The 9,431-nt window shown below is 48.3% G+C and overlaps 1 long non-coding RNA gene across 1 annotated transcript; it reads left to right on the top strand.

Annotated features, from left to right (window-relative positions):
* Positions 1-110: 110 nt before the first annotated feature.
* On the top strand, positions 111-2,768 carry LOC127037883 (uncharacterized). Its single transcript, XR_007770507.1, has 3 exons — positions 111-338; positions 948-1,096; positions 2,386-2,768. It is a non-coding gene; the product is annotated as an uncharacterized LOC127037883 (long non-coding RNA).
* Positions 2,769-9,431: the final 6,663 nt, after the last annotated feature.

The raw sequence follows: 9,431 nt of genomic DNA, 5'->3' as shown, positions 1-9,431 counted from the left end.
AGGAGGGAAGAGGCCGCCTAGAGCCTCGAGCCGCTCTAGTCACAGGGACCCGAGGGGAACAACCGTTATAGGGGGACAGGGGAGTAACAGGGTGTGGGCTGTATCCCTCCTCCACGGGCCTGCAGATCCCGGGCCCGCCCGGTGCGGCGCAAAGTGCAGCGCGGGGTAACTCGAGCGATCATTAACGATTCACGGGCTTGGGGAGGGGGCATCCCCCCCGCCGCCTGGATTATTTTTCTCCGGCGGAGGGATACGACGGAGTTCATACAAGCGCGACGAGTGAGCGGCTGTAGTCCCGGCCGGGCGCTCGGCGGACGCTTTGGGCGCCAAGGATGAAAGTGAGGCGGCTGCTGCGCGCGGGGCGCTGGGTTTCGAGCTCCCCCTCAGGGCCCCCACTTCGGCGCCCCCCCCATGGGTGACCTCAGCGCGACCCCTCCCGTCTCCACCCTGTCAGTGCCCCCCCCTTGCGCAGCCCCATACGTGTCCCCAGCTTGCACCCCCCCTCAGCCTAGCCCCACGCATCTCTTAATAGCTGCCCTCAGCTCTGAGGTGCCTGCACCTGGGGGGTCCCTTATAAGTGGCCCTCGTTTTGGGGGGACCCCCACACCATCGGTGCCCCCCCACCTTAGTGTCCACCCTGTACAAGCCACCAGCTCAGACACAACCTGACCTGGCTCAGCCCTTCCTCGTCCCAGGGTGGGAACGCGGCTTGTAAAAGGGGTGAGTGGCCTGCATGCCATTGCTCCCCCCAATAATTGGGGCTGCTGCTGCCTGGAGGGGAGGCTGGGGGTTGAGAAGGTCTTTGCCCCCCCCTAGAGATTGGCCCCAAATGGAGATGGCTCCCCCCAACCCCCTGAAAAAACCCAACTGAACAGTTGTATGTAGAGGCATGCAGAAAAATCCTTCAGCCTGAAATGATTCTTATTGTTGCTCTTAATCTATTTTAGTGGTGCCAAGAGACTCCAATTAAGGATCAGGAGCCCGCTGTGCTCAGTGCAGACAGATAGTGAAAAAGACAGTTCCTGGCCCAGGGAAACAGGTTCTTGGAAGACAGCAATGATTGCATCTGCCCAGGGGACCAGCGGGAGGGACTATGGTATGGGCCTGAAGTGATCATAGAATCAATATCAGGGTTAGTTATTCAGTCCCCAGACAGATTTTTGTCCCAGATCCCTAAATGGCCCCCTCAAGGATTGAACGCACAGCTCTGGGTTTAGCAGGCTAATGCTCAAACCACTGAGCATTATATCCGCTCACTTGATGGGGGGCAACAAGAGATCACATGTACTAGGCTTGGCACCAGGGGACTTTGCATGGGTCAGAGCCAGAAACAGAGCCCATCCTAAGGCAAGTGTAAGAAAACTGAAAGGTCTTGTCTTCAGTAGGAAAACTAGTGTTTACTCCATTTAGCGAACTCGAGGTGAAGTCCTAGTGAAGCCAAAGCACAGAGTAAAAATTGTAAATGAATCAAACAGTACCATAGACTCTGGATAGAAATTCCATGCTTGAATAATAAGAATGTAGCAGTAGGAATATTCTACTGATTCTGATGACCTGACTAGGATGATGATGGTGATTGCGAAATGCTTCTGGAGATTAGAGAAGCTATAGAATTTGAAAAGGAAGTAATAATGGGGGATTTCACAACTATGCCCATACTGACTGAGTATGTGTTACCTCAGGATGAGATGCAGAAATAAAGTTTCTAGAGACCATTACTGACTGCTTGGAGCAGCTAGTTCTGGAACCCCCAAGGGGAGAGGCAATTCTTGTTTTAGTCCTAAATGGAGCACAGGATCTGGTCCAAGAGGTGAATATCGTGGAACCGCTTGGCAATAGTGACCATAATAAAATTACATTTAACATTCTTGTGGGGCAAAAAACACCAAATAAGCTTACCACAGTAGCATTTAACTTCAGAAAGAGGAACAACACAAAAACAAAACTAGTTAAATGGAAATTAAAAGGTACGGCCCCAGGAGTGAAAAGACTGCACACTGCATGGAAACTTTTTAGAAACACCGTAATAGAGTGTCAAATTAAATGTATACCCAAAATAAAAAAAACATAGAAAGAGGACCAAAAAAGTGCTACCGTGGCTAAACAATAAAGTAAGAACAAGTGGTTAGAAGCAAAAAGACATCCTTTAAAAATTGGATGTTAAATCCTACTGAGGAAAATAGAAAGCAGCATAAACTCTGGCAAGTCAAGTGCAAAAGTGCAGGCCAAAAAAGAATTTGAAGAGCAACTAGCCAAAGACTCAAAAACTGAAGGAGCACTCAAGGAAGATGATGCCATTGTAGAGAAGCTAAATTAATTCTTTGCATTGGTCTTCACTGCAGAGGGTGTGAGGGAGATTCCCACACCTGAGCCATTCTTTTTCAGATGATAAATCTGAGGAACTATCCCAGATTGAGGTATCGGTAGAGGTGGTTTTGGAACAAATTGATAAACAGTGAGGAATTACCAGGACCAGTTCACCCAAGAGTTTGGAAGGAACTCAAATATGAAATTGCAGACCTACTAACTGTGGTATGTACCTATCTCTTAAATCAGCTTCTGTACCAGGTGGCTGGAGGATAGCTAATGTGACACCAATTTTTTAAAAAGGCTCCAGAGGTGATCCTGGCAATTATAGGCCAGTAAACCTAACTTGAGTGCCAGGAAAATTGGTGGAAACTAAGAACAGAATTATCAGACACATAGATTAACACAGTTTGAAAACATCTGCTCAGTGTGAAGTGGCAGGCAAAAATCCCAACAGAATGTTGGGAACCATTAGGGAAGGAATAGATAATAAGGAAATATAATGCCAATTTATAAATCCGTGGTACACCCACACATTGAATATTATATGAAATTCTGGTTGTCCCATCTCAACAAAGATATATTAAAATTGGAAAAGGTATAGAGAAGGGCAACAAAAATCATTAAGGGTGTGGAACAGCTTCTGTGTGAGTAGAGATTAGAAAGACTGGGACTTTTCAGCTTGGAAAAGAGATGAGTGAAGGGGCATGTGGTAGAGAGCTATAAAATCGTGAATGATGTGGAGAAAATGAATAAGGAAGTTTTATTTACTCCTTCACATAACACAAGAACCAGGGGTCACTCAATGAAATTAATAGGCAGCAGGTTTAAAATAAACATAAGGAACTACTTCACACAACACACAGTCAACCTGTGCAGCTTCTTGCCAGGGGATGTTATGAAGGCCAAAAGTACAACTGCATTCAAAAAAAGAATTAAATAACTTCATGGAGCATAGGTCCACCAATGGCTGTTAGCCAAGATGGACAGGGATGCAACCCCATGCTCTGGGAGTCCATAGCCACTGATTGCCGGAAGCTGGGAGGGGACGATAGGATGGATCACTCAATGATTGCCTGTTCTGTTAATTCCCTCTGAAGTACCTGCCACTGGCCACTGTTGGAAGACAGGATACTGGGCTAGATGGGACTATTGGTCTGACCCAGTAGGGATGTTCTTAATTTCCCATGAGTTAGCAGGTTAAGGTAAATACTAGCTTTAACCCAAACAGCTTCCCTGTGTGAAAATCATAAAACTGCCTTGTCTTCACTAGGATTGTACCTCATGTTAGTTAATTCCAGCTTGGTTTAAGTTATAGTTAGGTCGACATACGACGCCATGCATGGACCTATTTGTGCATGTGTTTATGCTCAAATTTGTCTCTGGCTGATGTAAGTGGCCCATTCTGGTCATGCAGTAAAACCACCTCCCCGAATGGTGCCACGCCATCGTCAGGCTCCTTTAGTCAGCACAGTGCGAGTGTAGACATTACATGATCTGTATCGACCCTAACGGTCCTTCAATCACTGCCCCACAATGCCCCAGTCCCCCTGACAGTTACTGCTCTGCTCAGAACTTTAAACTCCACTCCCCAGGGGTCACAGAGACTGAAAGCCTGCCTCCTCCACTTTAAAAACCCTGCATGTTTTTGAAATGTTTTTTCCTGGTTGCTCCCCTTGGTGAGCACACCTAGCAGCTCACCTTTGTTTGCATCCAGCTAACCATGCTGGCTCCAGGCACACACACAGGTGCTAGAGTAGGCAAAAAGCATTGGATCTCCTGTGCTTGTGGAGAGAAGAGGCTGTGCAAGCGCAACTACGGGCCAGCCATAGGAATATCAACATGTACAAGCAGATTGTACAGGGGATGCTGCAACCCTTGAGATTTTGCCCCCCCCCCCCCCGCTGTCTGGTAGAGCTTGGGCTTTGGCCCCCCATCCAGAGCAGCAGGGCTCGGGCAGGTTCAGGCTTCAATCCCCCCTCCTGGGGTCATGTAGTAATTTTTGTTGTCAGAAGGGGGTCACAGTGCAATGAAGTTTGAGAACCCCTGTGCTAGATTAAAGAGCCCTCTCCTGGGCAGCAGGTGAAGCTTCCCCTTGGGGAGGCTAGCATTCCTGCCCCACCTCTTCTAGCCAAGGCCACACCTTCGATCGCTGCTCTCAAAGCCCCGTGGCTCTGGCTGGAGGGGAGGGCCGAGAACTTGGCCTCTCGCCCCCATGGCCCTGGCCGGGGGGGAGAGGGAGAAGGCTGAGAGCTTGGCTGCAGTTGGGACCGCAGTGCCACCCCGTCCATGGCCCCACCTCATTCCATCCCTTCCACTGCAGCCCTGCCTCCATCTGCCCATGGCCCTGTCCCCATTCTGCTCCCACTATGCCTCTTCTCCAAGAGGTCCTCCCACTTGCTCCTTTCCGCCCCACTGCCCCACTGTGGCCCTGAGACCGGAAAAGCTCTTTGCCCCTGCCGTCTGGGACCATGGCAGGGGGAGATTTTTCCATGAACCCCAAATTGTCCTGGGCCCCAGGCATAGTCCCTATGGGCCAGTGCAATAATCCACTATTGCCCCCTCCCACCCCGCAAGGTTTGGGAAGGCTTAGCCTTCCCCAGCCTCTATTACGCCTCACCCATGAGCCCTGCACTGTCTGAAATCTAGGTACTGAGAGACCATGATCAAGTCACCCCTTAACTTTCTCTTGGATAAATTAAATAGATTGAGATTCTTTAGACTTTCAGTCATTCTTGTAGGTCTTTGCTGAACCCTTCCCAATCTGGAAATATCCTTTTTAAAGTGTGGACGCCAGAGCTGGACTCAGTCTTCAGTGATGGTTTCTGCCAGTGAGGAAGATAAGTCCCCAAGTTTCCTGTGCTCGGCACATGTTGACTCTCTTTCTGTGATAATGTTTCTTACTGGTTGTCGGGGGATCGTCTTCCTGTGCCCCCTCTGTGCTAGGGAAGGGTGGGAAGAAATTCCAACCCACCCTATACTTTGGAAGTCCAAGGTTCAACCTTGCAAGATGACTGGCCTCCTGTGATGAATGTAGGAATTATTGGTAATAGTTTTATGAACTCTCTTGTGGTTCTGTATCCACCCCCCTCAGTATCGCTACCTCTTGTGGGGAAAGAATTCATGTTCTCCCTGGGAAATCAGGACTAGGAGGTTGAGATACCAAGGCACGAGGGCTGTCTGGGCTGGAATCAACACCTTTGAATGGGAGCCACGCTGAGTGAACTGTTAACTCCTAGAATAAGCTACTCGCCCACCCACACTTCTCTGTGGGGAAGCACAGCAAAAAGCCCCAACCTGGAGAACAAAATCAAGAGGTGGCTGAGTGTTAAGGTTACTGCTGGGATTGGGAACACACACAGGGGACAAGAAGAAACTACTTGGATTCAGCAGAACGTGGATCTCAGGCCATATGGCTCCCACTGATATGTGCTCTCTCTCAAGACCACCTCTCTCCTACTAACCTAAAGACTTCCAGATGTATTCCAGGTGACCAATAAATGTTCTCTTAATGTGACCCAGCTACCTGGTGTCCCTACAAATACTTGCAGACGTTGCATCACTCTCTAAAGAAATGAAGTCTGTCTCAGGAGTCTGACTTTGGCAGGACTCACTGCAGGGAGCCCCAGAGAGAACCAGGGCTTGCTGGAACAGTTGAGGCTGCAGGGCTACCCTTGTGGAGCAGCGTGAGCCCATGGGGTACAGCCTGCGAAAAGGGTGACTTCCAGGAGACTGCTTCAAGGCTGGGGTGTAGCCCGGACCCTGTGAATCTGAGGTCACTTCCTCTTCCCCATGGCCCCTGCTCCCACGGCATGACCCTGGAGCACAGCTGAGCTTTCAGCAGCTTTGCACAAACCTGATTTCTGGATTCTCTCCCTTAGAGGAGGAAAACGACAGGCCTCAGGAGCTGGCAAACAACAATCCTCGGGTGATCTGCTTTGAATAGAGCCCGAAAGTTCCTTTAGGGGGAAGCCCTGGCTGTGAAACTGGTCTAATGCCTTCACCGCTGTCCTCCACTCCTTTATAATTACTCCAGGCAAAAGACTAGCTGATCCAGAGTTCTGTCCATTCACCCTTGTCTCCCAGCCTGGAGCCCCAGTGCTTCAGCCAAACCCCGGGCTGTTGCAGGCTCTTGAGGAGCAGCAGACTCCATCTCCCTGTAAATAGATCTGTCCTGGTTTACGTCGCCCAGTGCGTGCGCTTGGGGTCTGCCCTTCAATCTTTGGCCCTGTGCCCTGGCCAGAGGTAGATGGACAATCTGGAGCTGATTCAGAGGAGAGCAACGGGGAGGGTCAGTGGGCTGGAGGGAGGAAAGATTAAAAGAGCTAAATCTAGAGGGAATGCTCACGTGACAACTGAGACGGGGATGCCTTGGGAGCCTGCAAAGATCTGACAGGCCCTGAGTGCCATGGAAGGAAAGACGTTATTAGCATGACTCACCGAAAGCCCCTGGAACAATGGGAGGGTGCCAAGGAAGGGCATGTCCAGGCTGACTCTCAGGGAAGCTGGCCTGGTGGGGTATGAACCATCTGAGGATACCATCTCCCAAGGGGTGGTGTCAGAGCCCTATCCCACAGGACTTTATAGCCAGGTGGAGACCTGCTGCAGGGAGTGGCAAGCAGGAAGGGGTGGGGAGATCAGGCATATAACCTGTGTCCTGCTGAGAACAGAGAATCATACCAATATCAGGCTGGAAGGGACCTCGAGACATGATGTAGTCCAACTGCCCATGCTGAGGCAGGACCATGTAAACCTAGATCAGTCCTGCCAGTGGGTTGTCCAACCTGGTCTTAAAAACCTCCAACGGCAGGGATTCCACAATCTCCCTTGAAAGGCTCTTCCAGAGCTAAAGTACCCTTAGAGTTAGTCCTAATATCTAAACTAAATCTCCCTTGGTGCAGATGAAGTGCATTACTTCTTGTCCTACCTTCAGTGGACATGGAGGACAGTTGATCCCCGTCGTCTTTATAACAGCCCTTAATGTACTTGAAGACTGTTACTAGGTCCTCCCTCAGTCTTCCTTTCTTGAGACTGAACGTGCCCAGTTTCTTTAACCTTTCCTCATAAGTCAGGTTTTCTAAACCTTTATTGCTTTTGCTGCTCTCTTCTGGACTCTGCAATTTGTCCCGCTCTTTCCTTAAGTGCAGTGTCCAGAATAGGACCCAGTACTCCTGCTGATGCCTCGTCAATGCCGAGTAGAGCGGGACAGTTACCTTCTGTGTCTTACATATGGCACTCTTCATAAACCCCCGAGTGATATTAGCCTTTTTCACAACTGCATCATGTTGTTGGTCTATATTCAATCTGTGATCCACTATCATCCCTAGAGCCTTTTCACCAGTAATCCCACCTAGCCAGATGTTCCCCATTTTTGTAGTTGTGTATTTGATTTTTCTGTCCTAAATGAAGTACTTTGCACTTGTCTTTACTGAATTTCATCTTATCGAATTCAGACCAATTCTCCAATTTGTCAAGGTCGTTTTGGAGTCTAATTCTGTCCTACAAAATGCTTGCAGCTGTTCCCAGGTTGGTGTCATCTGCAAATTTTATAAGCATATTCTCCATTCCATTACCCAAGTCATTCATGAAAATATTGAATAGTACCCAGACTTAGAGAAAGAGACCTTCTAAAAACGTTAAAATATATTACTGGCACACACAACCTTATATTAGAGTGAATAAATGAAGACTCGGCACACCACTTCTGAATGGTTACTGATCCCTGATCTATCTTCACAGACTATATCAGATTCAAGCAACATTTCTCACCACATGCTTTCAGCAGTTTTACTGGTCAAGCTATAGGTCAGGACCCCTTTCCCAGAGTCCAATGAATGCTTCCTTTGTTGCTTCAGGTGCAGTGAATTCAATGGACAAGAGGGCGGGGAGTCCTTCTGGTTGTTTGTCCCTCCTTTTTATAATTTCAGTCCCTCTCTTGAAAAACATTTCCAGCTAGGGAATAGGGGACAAAGAGTCTGTGTGGCAGGATGTTCCTTGCTGTTTTTTTCTCACCTGTTTGAGCTTTATTTATTTCCCTTCCTGCTTGATGACTCTGTTTACTGCTTAAATGCAAATTAAGCAGAGCACACATTCCTTTGTTTAGGATAGACTTGTTTGCCAACCTCATTTTTGGCAGGGTTGTGGGGTTTGGAACATGTGTTAACAACACTATACAGCAGTATCTTATAACTTTACATACAATGTTGCCACACGTGTTTTACCAGGACAATAATAATCAGCAGATTATGAGTTTTCAAATGATACCTCACAAGGCATACTTTATATAAAAATTATCACAATAATGTGTAGGGTATGAACACAAGGGTAACATTCTGTCACAATCCCCTTGGTCATTCCCCATCCCCTCCCTCCCTCCCTTTGTGGTTCCCAACACTATTCCCTTGGGGATCCCCATGAACTTGCTCTCTCTCTCCTCCTCCCCACCTTTCATCTCTTCCTGGTCCTTCAACAATAACTACCCCCAGCACCCAGCTCTATTCCCCTCCATCGCTCCATTTTATTATTGTACATGGACTAGATCCCAAATGAAAACATATCTCCACTTTCTCCTCCATGTGGCGTTTCTGATTCTTCCTAAGTGTTGAGTTGCTTTTCCCCTTGGCAGCAGTTTGACAGGGTTTCTCTCCAGGTGGGATTCCCTCATGAGCATAAGAACATAAGAACGGCCATACTGGGTCAGCCCAAAGGTCCATCTAGCCCAGTATCCTGTCTTCTGACAGTGGCCAATGCCAGGTGCCCCCGAGGGAATGAACGGAACAGGTAATCATCAAGTGATCCAATGAGGACTAAGTTCCGGTTTACTTTTCATACAGTTTGTGCACTGATGGCATTTCTCTCCCATGTGGACTCCCTAGCCTCACCTCTGCTTTGGTCCCTGCTCCAGATTTAAAAAAACAGTACGTGTGTCCATCTCTCTGTCAACTCATGAAGGCCCAGATGCAAGGTTTAACGTGCAACAAAGACCCAAAATGAGGGACACAAAAACTGTTCTTGCAGGAAACATAATATGATTTGGGATCCATTTCTTTAGTGTAAATGAAATTCTCCCAAACTTCATGAACACCAAGTGCCTTGTGCCCTTCCAGAACGTCGAGTCCAGCTAC

The sequence above is a fragment of the Gopherus flavomarginatus genome, chromosome 20 (genome assembly GCF_025201925.1).
Source record: "Gopherus flavomarginatus isolate rGopFla2 chromosome 20, rGopFla2.mat.asm, whole genome shotgun sequence".
NCBI classification, from domain to species: domain Eukaryota; kingdom Metazoa; phylum Chordata; order Testudines; family Testudinidae; genus Gopherus; species Gopherus flavomarginatus.
This window is presented reverse-complemented; position numbering and strand designations above follow the sequence as displayed.